This window comes from Pelophylax lessonae (genome assembly GCF_965119305.1).
Source record: "Pelophylax lessonae genome assembly, chromosome: 3".
NCBI lineage: Eukaryota > Metazoa > Chordata > Amphibia > Anura > Ranidae > Pelophylax > Pelophylax lessonae.
Window position 1 is genome coordinate 375,813,909 of NC_138770.1, and position 19,420 is coordinate 375,833,328.

General features: G+C 41.7%; 1 long non-coding RNA gene across 1 annotated transcript in view; it reads left to right on the forward strand.

Moving 5' to 3' along the window:
* LOC309549624 overlaps positions 1 to 16,268 on the forward strand; it is a 177,473-nt gene extending 161,205 nt beyond the window's left edge. Inside the window, exon 2 of the long non-coding RNA XR_014225026.1 lies at positions 15,834 to 16,268. This is a non-coding gene — a long non-coding RNA (uncharacterized lncRNA). The remainder of the gene's footprint in view (positions 1 to 15,833) is intronic.
* Positions 16,269 to 19,420: the final 3,152 nt, after the last annotated feature.

The following is a 19,420-nucleotide window of genomic DNA, read 5'->3' on the forward strand; positions in this document are numbered from 1 at the left end:
AGATTTACCAAAACTATAAAATAGTCCAATATTTCCAAAAAGGCAGGCCCTTGCACTACATAGTTGATTGTAGATCTTAAGGAGATTGTACAATCAGATTGTATAGTGTATAGTGAGACTTCCAGTGACACACTGCTTCTGTTTTCAGTACTACAGCTCTGCTGTTATGTGATTAGTTAGCTCCTTCTCCTGCTTCAGTGTGCACACTCTACCAAATGAACAAAGACACTGGCTGTATATTTAGTGAGAACTGTTCTCACTGACATTGTTTGCATTGGTGAAGCATGAAACTATGCTCTAAAAGTTATGCAGGAGGGGAGCTGTCACTGGGAGGCAGGTGCAGGGTTTGTGTTAATGAGGTAATCTGCTGAAGTCCTTCACTCCAACGATTTTCACATCCAAAAGGACGAATAGCAGGAAAGAATGGAGGAGTTTTCAATAGGAGACACTGGAGGCTGAGGTAAAGTCTGCTTTAGAATATAGAAAAAAAAGTTTTCTTTTCTGCAACAGAGGTACATTATTGGTCTGTTGGTACATAGCCAATCTTGAATTTAGAAGCAAAAGAAAAAAGTGAACGTAGCCTTTAAATTAGAATATCTAACAATTTTGAAATGCCCCCAAAAGACTTGAAAAGCACCACACCTTTAAAATGCAAATGAGGACCTATTCCATTAGTACTCTATATACAACTATTTAGCCACTCGCTACAAACTGGTGTCATTCACTTGGTATATTTTTTGATGAGATGCTTATTATCATTATAATCTTTAATATTTAAAACAGTTTATTAACATTGTAATTTTTATATTATTCCAGTGTATTCTCCTTTCTGGCCTGTACAGTCTGACAATCCTTTTTCTTTGTTACCTAAGAATACATTACGAATGATGGCCTATGAGTGCCACAACGTTTGTTTAAACCTTTAAAATGCACTTGCCACATGCAAGAGTGGCAAATTGGCTGATTCAGATTTTTAGTGTGCTTACCTTTACCTAAGACTCCAAACAACACCAAAAGACAAAATGTTACCATATTTAATAATATATTTTGTTTAAAATACAACCCCATAAAATGAAACAACATAACAATTGCTCCTCCTCTTGATGAGAGACTGCCTCCTACATAGGCAACCCCTTACTCTGTACAAAATATGTATAGGTTATTCCAGGGGCATCACTAAGCTTAAAGTGATTGTCAAGTCTTGTTTTTTTTTTTTTTTTTAAAAAACCAAACATGTTATACTTCCCTCCTCTGTACAGTTGGTTTTGCACAGGGCAGCCCGGATCCTCCTCTTCTCGGGTCCCATTTCGCTGCTCCTAGCTCCTCCCTCCTGTTGAGTGCCCCCACAGCAAGCAGCTTGCTATGAGGGCACCCGAGCCGAGCTGCAGCTCCGTGTGTCTATTCAGACACAGAGCTGCCATTTGGCCCCGCCCTCCTCTCTCTCTCCTGATTGGCTAACTGACGTTGATGGACAGCCATGGGAGCCAAAGGCTCCGCTGCTGTCTCTTAGCCAATCCCAGACTGCAGAGGGACTCGTGCACATTGCTGAAGGAAGATCCAGCTAAGGTAGGTATTAAGGGGTGCTGGGGCGGCTGCTACACACAGAAGGTTTTTTATCTTAATGCATAGAATGCATTAAGATAAAAAAAAAAACCTTCTGCTTTACAACTTAAATAGTTACAGCAGTCTTCCTTCTCAATGCAATTTACACGTAAAGCTTCATCAGGATAGCATTGAGAGGAAACTTACCAACATGCTGGCCATTCAGTTACACATTTAAATGCATATAGAATTCAGGAGATGCCTCCCAATCCTTATGCACCTACATAAAGAAGAGGAGAAAGGAAAGAGCCCTCTGGGATAATCCAAAGTGGATGCTGCAATTGGCATATAAGTGGGTCTTCAATTCTATTGTTGCACATCCTTTTAGGGCTTGGATGTGTGGAAAGGCTATCATCATTAGATCTTTAGTTATCAAAAATTTAGTTTTGTTCGTTTTGGCATAAATCAGCAATAATAAAGTAGTAAGTCTTTTTCATTTCACTATTTCACTATGCAGAGTGAATATGCTTAGAACATCCAATTAAATAATACTCTAGGTAAATCATTTGACTGTTACAACCAAAAATGTGTCATGTTTGCCTTATATGAAACAATTTCAAAAATCTGCCAATGTTTTACTAGAAGATTGTATTTTTTAGAATGTGAAGTATGGTTTAAAGAAACTTATAAAAGTAAGCACTATAGAAAAAAGAGAAACAGAATAATACCACTGATCCCAGTATAATTTAGAGAGCTTGCTGTGACAATAGTTGTTATTCTTGAAATTCCTTCGGTCCATTGCCACCTGCAGATCTAACTGTGTTCAACAACAAATCCCTAAATGCCTCAAGTGATTGGCTAGAGGGTGAAAAGCTGCTGTGTATTGACATAAATTGTTGACATATGACTCTTTTATTCTAGTTCAAGCTATAGTTATATGCTAGATATTATGTTAGCTTTGATCACAGGAAGATCTTTTGTGCTTCTTAAGAGTAAATGTATATTATTTTTTATGTAAGTAACACACCCTTTTGGATGACACCCTGATCATTCTAATGAATCTTCCATGTCAACATTTAAAAAATAACTAATGTGTTATCTAAAAAACACACACACTTTATTCTTGAATACACTGTATGAAAACTCGTGTAGAATGAATGATTACAGCTTTATATATATATATATATATATATATATATATATATACACACATGATTTTGTATATTATTACAGCTATCTTGCCAGACATAGAGGTAAAATTTCTGAGAATACCTGGAATGTGCTAATTGACAGGTAGCAGCATAGCCTGAAGGATCAGATCACAAGGTCATAAGAAACTTGGGAAAACTGATAGCTGCAATAAAGTTACACTTAAATTACATTGACTGATTGTATAGGGGGCAGCAGGTGAAACCTCGGAAGAATACCAGTAGCTATATAAAGTTCAACAAAACAGCATATATTGTACTCAGTGTTATTGTAACATCATAAACATATTTTTGCTATGTACTGTATGTTTGTATTTTTTTTTTTAGAATAACCTCTTTTAGGTACAGAGAAATAAAATGGACTAGGTTTAGGTACATGTTTCCAGCTTTATACAAAAGAACAATTACACCTCATCCTCAGCCATACATATTGTCCTCAAAATTACTTACTTACTCCTGATCCTCTTGATAATGTAATTGTGATGATGAAATGCGTTGTGGCGTGGCTTAGCAGTGATTGGATGTGAGGCAGGGATCCAGGGAGACAAGCTGAGAAGCAGGGCAAAGATAGGCTGCAAAACCGCTCCAGGTGATACAATAGCTGTACTTTTTGTCTGGTGGTGGTCCAGCCCGTGAACTGACAAATCCAGTAAGTGAGCCGGCAACTCCAAATCCATCTAGAAAAAGTATTTGTTACATGAAAAGAGTATAGAGGAAGACTAACATGTTTTGGCAATCCGCCTTGATCACATCTGTGTACAGAAAGATTATCGAAATATGTGCAAAAGAAGTGACTGCACTCCAATCTTCAGAAGTATAAATGCTTTAATTGTAAAAATCCACACATAACATCACTAGACCACGATACAACAGGACTGTAGCAGCAAGTTTAACATTTTTCACAAACCCAATCACTTAATCATAACCTCTAACCTGAGAAGCAGGGCAGCTGTCTTGAGATCTGTGAACAAGGGAAGGAGGGGTCTTGATGCAGCCTGCGCACTGACTTATATGTTATGCCACCTGTTTCAAGTGCTTGCTTGTAAGCATGCCTACTTGTTTTAAATAAACACTGGATTTTATATCACACTGTAATGGATTAATCGGCACCCCAACTGGGTACCTCAGTTGACGGATGCTCCTAGTGCTTACCGAGGGCTCCAAGTACCCCACCAGATACCATAACCACCTCAGACCCCACGAACCGCCGCAGCTTGATTGGGGTCTCGCCGTCTCCTACCCACCCTGGACCTACTACAAGGCTCCAGGTTCCAGTGGGTGAACCTCTCTTTCCCCAGAGAGTGCAGCAGGAACAGGAACAAGCTTTTACAAGAGCTTAGTGATTATCCAAGGGAGTATGAAGAGCATAGCAATCCCTTATAGCAGATTCCCCCAAACATGAGTCGAGACCTCATGGAGGGGTAAAAACAGACTCTTTAATCCAGGGGTGGCGAACAAGTTCGACAAAAGGAGCCAAAATTTTAAACTGTGAGAGTCAGAGAGCCACACCACGCAGTGACCTGCCAAAACAGACAAACACTCACACAAAAGCATATAACTTTAACAATAATATATTAAACACATAATATAACATGCTCAGTCAGGTGTTTTTTGTTACCTTGTTGAAATGATGGGATGATAATCTCAGTGGGATTTCTGGCATCTTTTGTTTCCAGTAATCTTCTGCCCCTAATTTTCCAGCTAAAATTTTGGTTTTGGCTCTGCCCATACATTTGGTCTCCACCAGCCTCTCTGCTGCACATTTGTGTCCCCATCAGAGACCCCTGCACAATAATGTCCTTATCAGAGACCCCCACACACATAAATGTCCCCCATCAGAGACCCCCACACACATAAATGTCCCCCATCAGAGACCCCCACACACATTAATGCCCCCATCAGAGACCCCCTTAGTGCACCCCTTCCACATTTGCATCCTTCATCAGAGCCACCTCTCTGCATTTAGGTCCTATCAGAGAGCCCCCCCTCCCCTCCTCACCTGCTGCTGTTGATATGCGCAGGGTCACGGATGGTCGTCGGATGGTCGGTGCTGCTGCCAGTGCACTCCAGTGCCTGCTGAGGCCGCCTCAGGGTGACTTAGGTAGCTGGTTAGATAAGGTTTTGCGGAGCCTCGGCGGGGAAGATGTCAGCAGGCGGCTGTCTCGGCTGAGCTGAGCTCTCGTCAGTCACTCAGACATGTCCGTGACAGGCAGCTGAGGCGGGAGGGAGACACACGGGTCCCCACGCTCTCTGGCCCGTGCAGTTGGGAGATGGGAGACGTGATGACGCAGCCTGGGGGCGGGACTACGCGCTTGGAGATCTCTCCTCAGAGGTCCTGCAGCATAACAAAACCAAACTTGGCAAAGAGCCACAGTATACCAAATAATGATAAGAGGCAAAGAGCCGCATTCATTTTGGCCGGGAGCCGCATGCGGCTCGAGAGACGCGTGTTCGCCACCCCTGCTTTATTCAAACACATGCACAAAGAGATATACACTGTGGGGCAATCCCCCCCCCTCCCTCTTAGCAGCCAATCCACATACACATATACATCCCATAATAAGTTTATCTTAAGGCAGATAGGAACAATAGAACAATGGAATACAGGCACTTAACAATAACAAACCCCACCCCATCTCACTATCTAGCAAGGGTCTTTGAGACACTCCTGTAATATTCTAGCAATCTGAAAAGTTAAACCATTCATCTTCATACATTTCCTGACAGATATTGCTGACAAATATTACTGTCCCATCTGAAGCAATTCAAACCATTAATTATCTGTCTTTCATTCCCAGTGACGGTGAGCACCGTCACACACACGATGTATGCCACTTTGTTTTTTTCCATAATCTTATGATACAAATACCATGGATAAATAGAGGAGGGATTTGCATATCCTGGCTGGGTTATAGCAGCTAAGAGATTTATCAGCCATTTTTTGCTAAAAGAGAGGTAATTTATTCTGGTGAATGCCTGTCAGTGGTGGAGGGACACAGAATTTTAGGATTATACAAAGATATTGAGGTGTTGCATGAAGAAGCACTTTGGAAATTAGTTGTCTGTTCGTTTTGGAACTTTTTACTGGTGTTAGTTCATTTATGAAGGAGTGACTCTTACTTTTAACCACTTGGCCTCCAGAAGATTTTACAACCTTCATTACCAGACCATTTTAAGCTATTTAGCAACTGCCAAATGCACAGTCATCATACGCTGTATCTAAACAAAATTTACATATTTTTATTTCATACAAACAGAACTTTCTTTTGGAGGAATTTGATCACTGGATGACCCTGCTCATTTGTGACATGATCGGCCAGGGCCATGCTGGGTAAATGATGTCACAAGGGGGTGGGGGCACCCCTTAGTTATTTAAGAACTGGCAGAGGGTGGAGCTGGCAGAAAGGGGGAAGCGGTGGGTCAGCGGTGGCAGCGGGTGTTGTGATTACCGATGAATCTACACCAGGGGACATTTATTTTCATTTTTGCTTTGTGTACTGGTGCCCAGTCATGTTGGAACAGGAAGGGGCCATCCCCAAACTGTTCCCACAAAGTTGGGAGCATCAAAGTGTCCAAAATGTCTTGGTATGCTGACGCCTCAAAAGTTCCCTTCACTGAAGCTAAGGGGCAAAACCCAACCCCTGGAAAAGCAACCCCACACCATAATCCCCCCTCCACCAAATGATTTGGGCCAGTGCACAAAGCAAGGTCTCTAAAGACATGGATGAATGATTTTGGTGTGGAGGAACTTGACTGGCCTGCGCAAAGTCCTGATCTCAACCCGATAGAACACCTTTGGAATGATTTAGAGCAGAGACTGCGAGCCAGGCCTTCTCATCCAAAATCAGTGTCTGACCTCACAAATGAGCTTCCGGAAGAATGGCCAAACATTTCCAATACAGCAGCAGTGGTATTAGGGTTTTATATTGGACACATAGCCTGGAGTTGAGGTTGTTTCGTTAGTTAGAATATTTCCATACTATACAAACAAAGTGGGATTGAATGAATCCAGATTATTGAGATATCAAACTTAAGGTGTCCTCTATGTCTTTTAAGGTTCATATCCCTAAATCATCTTTCAATGTATCTGTTGTGTGTCCTTGATAAAGCAGGGTTAAATTACTAAAAGCAAATAAGCTGATCAGTTTACAAGGTAAACTGCATTTTGCAAGGGACTTTGCCATCCCTTTATTGAATGAAGTGAAGCTCAGCTGACTGTAATCATTCAATCATGTGCAAACAAAAATGCTGCTTTTTTTATTATCCTTGCAACTAGGTATTCTTTGTAAATTAAAGTGTTACCATATTCACTAAGCTCTGGGGCAAACTTCCTTTGTGAACAACCTATTTACCTTTAGTATACTACCCTAATGAGCTGTCATATATTCTCTGAACCTTGTGCAATCAGGTGTCCAATACAGGGCAAATAACAAATCACAGTTCCATGTTATATACCAGCTCCCAGAGATGGTGCAACTATAGTTGTGACACCTCCTCAGTTGTCTTTTTATTGTAGAGTTAAGGTACCCAATGAGATATCACAATTAAATGTTGTTTTGGTGTAAAAGTGTCAGATTTGCAGACTTGGAGCTAATAAGAATAAAAGAGTTAGATCCCTTAATTGTTAAAGAAATTGAAATGATTAATTTTAAAGATTATATAACATTGTTAATGTAGTATATGCACTGGAATGACTGTCTAGGCTCCAGTATATAGGCAGGACGAGGAGCAAATTTAGGACCCTCATAGATGAACATATATGCAATAGAAAAATGGTTTAACCCACTGTGTTTACGAGATTTCAGAAAGATGCAAACCAGGGACCCTGCAATTAAAAATAGAGTATGATCAGCGGGAGGGAAATTTCCTTAGCAAATTGTATGAGAGAAAAAGTGGATTTTTTTATAAATGAAAATGCTTTACCCTAGAAGGTTTAACATTGATATCGGCTTAAATAGTTTTATTAGAGATTAAAAGATTAATATTTAATCTTCTATATTAATAAAAATATAAGGTTTCATATAGTTTAGCAGTGTTTCTCAACCTTTTTTTTCAGTTACGGCACCCTCAGTGGTGTCGAGAGGGGGCCCTGACCTGGGCTATAGCCCCGAATGGGCCCCCAAAAAACCCGGTTCTCGTATTGCTTATTTCAAATTATTAGCCCCGAGTTCCAAGGCCTGGGGTTGGCCGGGAACTCGTGGTCATACAGGGCCAATCCTGGGCGGGTGCATGGGCTGCCTCTGAAGGGAAGGGGTGGCGAACGCCACTGGATAACAGACAGTGGGAATCTCCTGCTTACCTGGCGCGGCGAAGTCCCTCCTCCTCAACCTCCTCCTATGATGGATGTCACACTGGTCCAATATCGGGATGTCCATAATAAGAGCTGGTCCAGGAGGTGGGACTTATCGTGACAGTGGCCATGCCGGGTAAGCGGGAGATCCTGTTCTGTGTAATTCAGCCGCTCTCCTTTCCCCATACACTGACAAGGCTGCACTGATGGGCCCTGTCAAGGCTGCGCAGATGGAGACTGGTAAGGCTGAGCGGATGTCCACTAATCAGGCTGCATTGGTGGGCACTGTTTAGGCTGCATTAATGGGCACTGAGGATGCATTGATGGGCACAGTTAAGACTGAGGTGTTGGGCACTGGCAAGGCTGTGCTGTTGGGCACTGGCTACGCTGAGCTGATGGGCACTGGTGAAGCTGAGCTGATGGGCACTGGTAAGGCTGAGCTGATGGGCACTGATCAGGCTGCATTGATGGGCACAGGTAAGGCTGAGCTAATGGGCACTGATCAGGCTGCATTGATGGACACTGATCAGGCTGCATTGATGGACACAGTTAAGGCTGAGCTGATGGGCAACAATCAGGCTGCATTGATGGACACAGTTAAGGCTAAGCTGATGGGCACTGGCAATGCTGCACTGATGGGCACTGGGAAGGCTTAGCTGATGGGCACTGGTGAGGCTGGGCTGATGGGCACTGATTAGGCTGCATTGATGGGCACAGGTAAGGCTGAGCTGATGGGCACTGATGAGGCTGCATTGATTGGCACTGGCAAGGATGCACTGATAGGCACTGGCAAGGCTGCATAGATAGGCACTGATGAGGCTGCATTCATGAGCACTGGTGAGGCTGAGTTGATGGGCACTGATCAGGGTGCATTGATGGGCACTGATGAGGCTGCATTGATGGGCCCTGATGAGGCTGCATTGATGGGCATTGATGAGACTGAGCTGATGGGCATTGGTGAGGCTGCATTATTGGGCACTAGAAAGGCTGCATTGATGGGCACTGGTGAAGCTGCATTGATGGGCACTGGTGAAGCTACATTGATGGGCATTGGTGAGGCTTCATTGATGGGCACTAGTGAGACAGGCAGCATTCAACAATTGAACCTAACACCCCCCCCCCCCCCCATGATGCCAGGCTGCTTGGGCTGGACTTACTTTAAAACGTGGGAGGGGTATCAAATTTACCTTCAGGCTGAAACCCCTGGTCTTTTTCCCACCTAGAATCAACCCTGGGCACCCTTTAAAATATAGACAATCTCAAAACACCCTTTCAAATTATGGACAGTCTCAAGGCATCCCATTCTAAAATGTAAGAAACGATTCTAATTGTTTTTACGCAATGCACCAACATCCACACGTAGAACACCCAACGTTGTAGAAGTGATAAATTTCTTCCAAAGCAAATACACTTTTGCACACTGGTACTGACTAGTATTCCTATTTTTCACTTCTCCCTCAATTTATCTCCATCAGTCAGCTAATGTGACCCCAGTGCTTAGGAAGAGGGGCAGGGAAGAGTCAAACAAGGATGATGTGGATGCAACAGACATCCTCCTTATCAACTGTAGAAATCACTGGTTGTTAGGATGCCAGTGTCTATAAAGTCATAATAGTGCTTAATGAAAACCCCTGGCTTTGTGCAACTAAAAGGCAAGCTTGATCCACCTGCTGGCTTGTATACAATTTCTGATCAATTTTTAGGCATTTTACCAAAGCACCTCTGAAGAAACCTTAAGGCACCCTGGTTGAAAAAGGTTGGTTTAACAAGTTGCCAACAACCCGCCGCAGTTTTACATAACTGTATATCGGTCGCGCACGGGGCTAGGGGGTGCGTGCTCCATCCCCACAATGTGCTGATTCGGTTCAGAACTGATCAGTTATCAGGTCCAGGCCAATGATTTTTGACCTGGACCTGGTGATCGGTTGTAATGTAAACACAGGCACAGAAAATGCAATCATCTCTCCTAGAGCCCTTTTGGTTCCAGCGTGAGAGAAGAGAGCATCAGACAGTGGGTACACAAGCACTACACTGACACCAGTACACATAGGCACATTTGTCAGCCCCTGATCACCACCAGTTAACCCTTTCACTCCCTGTCACAGTGTCACTATATACAGTATACAGATAATTTACTGATCACTGTATTAGTGTCACTTGTGACGCAAGTTAGTGTGAGAGGCAGCTAGTGGTAGTTAGCGGCAGTCCCAGATTGGTTTAGGGTACCTGCCATATATACCCTAATAAAGATTTAACCCCCCTATCACCCCAGTTAACCCCTTCATTGCCATGTCACAGTGTCACTATTATAGGGTACAGATCTTTTTTCTGATCACTGTATTACTGTCAAAGGTGACATTAGTTAGCGTTAACGTTAGTTGGCATCAATCCAGGACAGCGTCAAAATGCCTGCCGCATATTTAGTAATACATTTTAACCCTTTAATTGCCAGTGACACACTAAACACCTCCATTACTAGTATAGTGTCTGAACGGATTAATATCTTTGATCAGATTAGAACTATACTAGAGTCCTCAATAGTTTAGTATAGTGTTCCCAAAGCACAGCGTTAGCAGGATCAGCCCCAACACCTGCCAGCACCTGCGTTTAGCCCCTCCGCCCAGTCCCCAAGAAGTGCAGTATCAGCAGATTACTGTCACTTCCGATACACAGCACACTAAACCGCAGCATTGGCAGAGTCAGGCCTGATCTCTGTCAGCACTAGCAGTTACATTTTTTGGTAGCGGTTCAAACAGTCCTTGAAAACTAGGTGCTTTTTTACCTGTGAGTCACACTAGGTACCTTTAAATTTATTGGCCAAAATGTCCAAACAGAGGTACACTAGTGAGGAGGCCTACACGATGCTGAGCATGACAGATAAGAGCGATAGGGAAGCCTCACTGTCAGAATCAGTATCAGTATTTAAACCTGTAGAGAGCAGCCACACCCTGACAGATAGCTCTGAGGATGAAGTAGTGGTCCCTGCTAAAGTTGGGTGTACCCGACCCCGTCCTTCTGTTGCTGAGGTGCAACAATCGCAGGGTTCTCATGTGCAGCAGAGTGTCGGTACTAGTGCCGCTCAACCTTCTGGTGAACTGGCAAGCACCAGCAGCCTAGTACATCCTGGTTATAGTCAAACCAGCCCTGCAGTAACACTTGGTGACATGGCAAGTTCCATAATTGCAGTTTAAGCTGTTGCGGTGACTAGCACAAGTAGTGCTCCTCAGTCACTAAGAATTCAAAGACAGGCCTGTAGAGCCCATAGTGTCCTTCCTGATGCACTTGCAAATTCTGATTGGGAGCCCACCATTTCAGCAGCACCCATTCTTCATCCACATAGATCAATGCGAATGTACTCAGCAGAAGATTATCTTTTATATTTTACCAAACAATATGTAGTGTATTTGTGCATTATTTCATTAATGCATTAGTGCATTTTTTCCCCAGAAAATTGCGTTTGGAAAAGCTCTGTGCAAATACCGTGTGACCAAAAAAAATTACAACATCCACTATTTTGTTCTGTAGGGCCTCTGCTTTAAAAAATATATATAATTTTTAGGGTTTCAAAGTAATTTTCTAGTAAAAGAAATCATTTTTTCATGTAAGCAAAAAGTGTCAGAAAAAGCTTGGTCTATAAGTGGTCAAGTGGTTAGAAGAGTGGGTGATGTGTGGCATAAGCTATTAATATTGGGCAAAAAATGCCAGAACAGTTCACACACCCCCTAAATTTCCCCCATTTTGGAAAGTAGACACCCCAAGCTATTTGCTGAGAGGCATGTTGAGTCCTTCGAATATTTTTTTTTTGCCAAGAGTTTTGGAAAAATTACAATTTTCTTTTTGATTTTTTTTTTAAACAAAGTTGTCACTAAATAATATATTGCTCACACATGCCATAAGTATATGTGAAATGACACCCCAAAATACATTTTGCTACTTCTCCTGAGTACAGGGATACCACATGTGTTAGACTTTTTTGGAGCCTAGCTGTGTACGAGACCCCGAAATCCAATCACCGCCTTCAGGTGCGTAAATTGCTTATTTTACTTCCTCGCTTCCTGTCACAGTTTCGGAGGCCCTGAAATGTCAAGATAGCACAAAACCCCTCCAAATGACCCCATTTTGGAAAGTAGATACTCCAAGCTATTTGCTGAGAGGCATGTTGAGTTCATGGAATATTTTATATTTTGCCACAGGTTTCTGGAAAATTACAAAAATGTTTGTTTGTTTTTTGTACACAAAGTTGTCATTTAAATTATATATTGCTCAAACATGCCATGGCTATATGTGAAATGACACCGCTTTCAGGCTTTCTAAGAGCGTAAATTGTTGATTTCACTCCTCACTACCTATCACAGTTTTGGAGGCCATGAAATGCCAAGATAGCACAACATAGCACAAATACCTCCCAAATGACCCCTTTTCAGAAAAGATATTTGCTAAGAGGCATGGTGAGTATTTAGCAGCTCTCATTTGTTTTGAAAAACGAAAAAAAAAAAAAGAAAAAAGTTTTTTTCTCTTTTTTCAATTTTCAAAACTTTGTGACAAAAAGCAAGATCTGCAAAATACTCAACATGCCTTTTAGCAAATAGCTTAGGGTGTCTTCCTTCCCCAAAAGGGGTCATTTGGGGGGGGGGGGGGGTTGTGCTGTCTTGGCATTTCATGGCCTCCAAAACTGTGATAGGTAGTCAGGAGTGAAATCAACAATTTATGCCCTTAGAAAGCCTGAAGGCAATGATTCGTTTTCAGCGTCCTGTACACGGCTAGACTGCCAAAAAGTCTCACACATGGGGTATCCCCATTCTCAGGAGAAGCAGAAGAATGTATTTTGGGGTGTAATTCCACATATACCCATGGAATACGTGAGTAACATATCCTTTTAATGACAACTTTGTGTAGAAAAAAAAAAAAAACATTTTTTTTTGTCATTTTTCAAACACCTGTGACAAATTTAAATATTCAGTGGGCTCAACATGCCTCTCTGGAAATTCCTTGGGCTGTCTACTTTCCAAAAAGGGGTAATTGTGGGGGGTTTTGTACTGCCCTGCCATTTTAGCACTTCAAGAAATGAGATAGGCAGTCAGAAAGTAAAAGCTGCGTAAATTCCAGTATATACACCATAGTTTGTAGACGCAAACCAATAAATATATGCTTATTGAGATTTTTTTTATCAAAGCCATGTAGCCAAATTACATTTTGGCCTAAATGACAAAAATTGGGTTTATTGGATAATTTTTTTATAAGAAAAAGTAGAAAATGTAATTTTTTCTCAAAAGTTTTGGTCTTTTTTAGTTTATATTGCAAAAAAAAAAAAAAAAAAAACGCAGAGGTGATCAAATACCACCAAAAGAAAGCTCTATTTGTGGGGAAAATGTTTAGTTTTGGTACAGCATTGCATGATTGCACAATTACCAGTTACGCAGTGCCAAATTGCAAAAAATGGCCTGGTCATTAGGGGATAAAACCTTCCAGTCCTTAAGTGGTTAAGGAATACTGCCTACGATTTGCCTACAATCTCAAATCACATTGCAATCACAAAACACATGTTTGGGTGCTATTCATTCCCAATGGCACCTAAACTCGGTGCAGTTTTGCCATGATTATCACGCAATAAATTGCATGGCAATCACAGCAAACTGCAACACACAAAGCTTGTCCCCTAAAAAAAAGCTCCTGCCTCTTTTTTGGGTGACAAGCTTTCCGTGTAGTTTGCCTCAATTGCCGTACAGTAATCGTGGCAACATCACGCCAACTTTTAGGTGCCATTGAGAATGAATATCACCAGAACATGAATTTTGCATTTGCAGTGCGATTTGAGATCACAGCGATTCTGCCCATGATTCCAAAACACCAAAAGGGAATGGAGCATAATAGTAAAGTTTTGATGTACTGTCTATTAGGGATGATCGAACGGTTCGGGTAGACCATCGGTTCGACCCGAACATTGGGTGTTTGAAATTTGGCCGAATTCCAAACTTTTTGCGGTAAAAGTTCGGAATTCCGTCACCAGAACCACCCAAAATGCAATGGGACAGGAAGTGGGCTTTAAAAGCCCGTGATTGGCCCAGAAACGTCTGTAAAAGCCAATGAGGGGGCAGGAGTCTGCTAGGCACGTGATTGGAGTGACTACGGGGACCAGAGAATAATCAGGAGTGAATACGCCCCCCCAGTATATAACATAGCCCCGCCTAACCTCTAGCACTCTAATACAGAGGCTTTGGAAGAGAGTGGAAGCATTTGTGTTTCTCCTGCTGTGTTAAACAACGTTGCTGCATAGCCGATTGCTTTTAAAGCTCCATATCAGCAGAAGAGCAGTCAGCTTACAGAAAGATTGTCAGTGTAGTTAAAAATACAGCGATTGTGCTGTTTGAGTTAGAAAAAATAAAATAAAATAAAGGGACAGTGTCAGTTAGAAATTATCTTCTGCTGTATGGAGCTGTTCTTTTAGTGTGAGGAAAGGGATATGCAGTGTAGTTAGGGTACTATATACCACTATAGTTAGATTCAATAATCTAGTGTTTGTAGGGATACTTTTAAGTGTCAGGGTTCCGTCTAGTGAGCACGTTGCACTGCTGATATATCTACAGCAGGTATTCGTGCTTGCTAGTCAGCTATTGTGCAAAATACATTTCAGCGATACACACATCTGCTGTATTTAGCGACAACTTTGGGTCGCATAGCAGTGTGCGTTTTGCAGGTGATTTTCACATCGCCTAGTTGATAAAACCTCGGTGACAACTATACATAAATTAAAATTCATCACAAAAAAAAATGATTATTATTCTTAGAATTTCAGTAGCGCAGGGATGGTGTTACCCTCCTTTCATAAAGTGCAAATAAATAAAGTGCATAAATTGCATAAATAAGCAATACACAGTGCCTTTAATGCAGGGTCATTGGTGTCCGTTATAGGAACCACCGTACAATGTCACCACCACCAGCTCTGGCACTACATAAACAAAGACTTTTGAAGGACTCTGTTCTTGCTTAGTTAGATGTTTTGGATTATTTATGCAATTTATTCACTTTATTTATTTGCACTTTATGAAAGGAGGGTAAGGCTCCATGTACACGAGACGCTGGAAATGGCCGTTTAGGAGCAGTTGGGCGTTTTTTTCAGAAGCCCCTGAACCCATCTACATTTTATCTTATCTGTCCATGTACACAGGGTCGTTTACAGTCATTTGCAGGCAGTTGCGTTCAGGGACTGTTTTTAGAACGCAATTATTTGCGTTCGAACGTGTGTTTCCCGGCGTTTCAAACACACAAACGCGTCCGAACGCATCTGAACGCGTCCAAACGCGTCCGAACGCGATGACCCGCGTTTAGCGTTTGCGTTTTTCCATTTTAAAGGGGAATAATTTTTTTGACCTCTAGGAACGCTTCTAAACGCAAACGCCCGCAAACGCCGCTAAACGCCCGCTAAACGCGGGTACAAACGCGACCGAACGGACGTTTCAAACGTTCTAAAAATTCCAGCATTCAAAGGGACTTTTAACAACGTCCCGTGTACATGGAGCCTAACACCATCCCTGTGCTAAAATAATCATTTTTTTTTGTGATGAATTTTAATTTATGTATAGTTGTCACTGAGGCTTTATCAACTGTGCGATGTGAAAATCACCTGCACACTGCAATGCGACCCAATATTGTCGCTAAATAAAGCAGATGTGTGACACAGAGTAGCAAAGCCTTTTGCAGTGGACTTAAAGCCTTAGTGACAAGTTAATGCCTGTTCTTGTTGTAAGCGCTAAGTCCACTGCAAAAGGCGTCACACACATCTGCTTTATTAGGAGCAAAAGAAAGGCGCGGTTAAGCAAAAAAGTAATTTTTGAAGGTTTGGCATGCTATAATTCTGGTTTTGGACATGCTACAGAGCTGAAACTTCACAGGTAAACTTTTTAGACCCCCCCCCCAGACACTAAATCCAAAGAAATCTCTTTTTTTTTTCAATTATTTTTTTAATAATTGGCTCTCTATCAAAAACGACAATTTTTAAGAACTTTTTTTGCCTGATTTATAGTCCCTGGGGCATGACCCAGAACCCTAGGCACTTTTTAGGGGCATTTATTAGGTTTTAGGGCTTAAAAATTGTGTTTTTTGATTCCCGAAGTTCGGGTCCCATTGATTTCAATGGGGTTCGGGAATCCGAACCGAACTTTCGGGAAATTCGGGTGTTCTGGTCGAACCGAACTTTTCAAAAGTTCGATCATCCATACTGTCTATATGCCTTTTTATGTAAATTTCTACTGTAGCAGTTATCTATAAGCAAGTACAGTATATAGGTCCCACTGAAAGTAAGAAACTGTTTGTACGTAGTTTTTGATATGAAAGAGTTATTAAAGTATTTATATATTTCACATATATTATGAAATATATATATATATATATATATATATATATATATATATATATATATATACAGTGGGTACGTGGGTACGGAAAGTATTCAGACCCCCTTAAATTTTTCACTCTTTGTTATATTGCAGCCATTTGCTAAAATCATTTAAGTTCATTCTTCTTCCTCATGAATGTACACATAGCACCCCATACTGACAGAAAAACACAGAATTGTTGACATTGTTGCAGATTTATTAAAAAAGAAAAACTAAAATATCACATGGTCCTAAGTATTCAGACCCTTTGCTGTGACACTCATATATTTAACTCAGGTGCTTTCCATTTCTTCTGATCATCCTTGAGATGGTTCTACACCTTCATTTGAGTCCAGCTGTGTTTGATTATACTGATTGGACTTGATTAGGAAAGCCACACACCTGTCTATATAAGACCTTCCAGATCACAATGCATGTCAGAGCAAATGAGAATCATGAGGTCAAAGGAACTGCCTGAAGAGCTCAGAGACAGAATTGTGGCAAGGCACAGATCTGGCCAAGGTTACAAAAAGATTTCTGCTGCACTTAAGGTTCCTAAGAGCACAGTGGCCTCCATAATCCTCAAATGGAAGACGTTTGGGACGACCAGAACCCTTCCTAGAGCTGGCCGTCCGGCCAAACTGAGCTATCGGGGGAGAAGAGCCTTGGTGAGAGAGGTAAAGAAGAACCCAAAGATCACTGTGGCTGAGCTCCAGAGATGCAGTCAGGAGATGGGAGAAAGTTGTAGAAAGTCAACCATCACTGCAGCCCTCCACCAGTCGGGGGTTTATGGCAGAGTGGCCCGACGGAAGCCTCTCCTCAGTGTAAGACACATGAAAGCCCGCATGGAGTTTGCTAAAAAACACCTGAAGGACTCCAAGATGGTGAGAAATAAGATTCTCTGGTCTGATGAGACCAAAATAGAACTTTTTGGCCTTAATTCTAAGCGGTATGTGTGGAGAAAACCAGGCACTGCTCATCACCTGTCCAATACAGCCCCAACAGTGAAGCATGGTGGTGGCAGCATCATGCTGTGGGGGTGTTTTTCAGCTGCAGGGACAGGACGACTGGTTGCAATCGAGGGAAAGATGAATGCGGCCAAGTACAGGGATATCCTGGACAAAAACCTTCTCCAGAGTGCTCTGGACCTCAGACTGGGCCGAAGGTTTACCTTCCAACAAGACAATGACCCTAAGCACACAGCAAAAATAACGAAGGAGTGGCTTCACAACAACTCTGTGACTGTTCTTGAATGGCCCAGCCAGAGCCCTGACTTAAACCCAATTGAGCATCTCTGGAGAGACCTAAAAATGTCTGTCCACCAACGTTTACCATCCAACCTGACAGAACTGGAGAGGATCTGCAAGGAGGAATGGCAGAGGATCCCCAAATCCAGGTGTGAAAGACTTGTTGCATCTTTCCCAAAAAGACTCCTGGCTGTATTAGATCAAAAGGGGGCTTCTACTAAATACTGAGCAAAGGGTCTGAATACTTAGGACCATGTGATATTTCAGTTTTTCTTTTTTAATAAATCTGCAACAATGTCAACAATTCTGTGTTTTTCTGTCAGTATGGGGTGCTATGTGTACATTCATGAGGAAGAAGAATGAACCTAAATGATTTTAGCAAATGGCTGCAATATAACAAAGAGTGAAAAATTTAAGGGGGTCTGAATACTTTCCGTACCCACTGTATATATGTGTGTGTGTGTGTGTGTGTGTGTGTGTGTGTGCAGGTGTATGTGGTATGTGTATACAGGAGGGTGGACAGCACCAGCAGGTAAAAATACTTATCTATGTAAGTAACCAGGTGGGTCTTCAAATTAAAACCCACCAAAATCATCAATATGTAAGACAAAGGGGTTACAGCACTGTAAACATAATTTATCACTTTCTCAAACTGATCTTCGCCATGCAATTGAAATGGAAATATAAATGTCCAGGTGCTAAATAGCTTCCATATATACAACATGAGATACTAAAGGGGTATAACCACTTATTAACCCATACCTATACTCTTGCTTATAAAAAGAGGGATTCATAGTTTGCTTATTTTGCAATACATGTTTCAGCCAGCCAGCTGTGTCAAAGTCTCTACACTATCTTAGTGTATCTTAGTGTATAACTATCCTGCATATTTGCCAGCTCTTATTTGCTAAAATAAAGTACTCTTGAGAGTGTGGACATATACTGTAATACCAATATGGGGTAAACAGACACAGCTGGAGATGAAATGAGCTCCAGACCTAAATCAAGCTATGCACATCCACAAAGGGAAAAGATACAAAATATAGGGCGACAGCACCCGTAGGTAAAAATAGTTTTATATATATGTGTGTGTAGGTGTTTAATGCATTACTTATCCCCTGACACAGCCATCTAGGTAAATCCTGGGTCTGGATATTGACTATTGCGCGGGTCTGTGTAATTTGTATGCTGGTTCCACCTGCGGTGAGTTTCCATCAGAAGCCATTGTTGTGAGGACCGGAAGGAGAACCTGTGAGCGGGTTGACAGCTGGAAGCAAGGCTTAATCTGCACCGAGAGGATGGGTGAGTTTTCATGCAAGCACATTCCTGTGGGATTATGGTGCTTTGAAAAGCAGCAATGGCATTGAAGGGGGTTTTTCCAACAGCTGCACTCTAAGTAATCATTGTCTGAAAGAGAGTCGTTCACATTCGTCCATAGATGCAAGAAAAGAACTTAAACACAGCAGCAGTTTGTAAAAAAAAATAAAAAATTATTACAGACCTTTTCCCTTACATTTTCCACTGGCTATTACATAATATTAGAATGGTCATATGTTGGACTAAACCCAATATTGATTGTAAAGAACTGAGCTTACAGTAACATTTAATGAAACGTTGCAGAGTACATTCTGTTAGGATTTGGTTTTAGAAGCACAGTTTGTATTGACAATTTTAGCAATACACCATACTAACTTAATGTATATAACATATGAAAAAATTTAGAAAATATAAAAAGGTATAAAAATTGAAATGACAAGTACA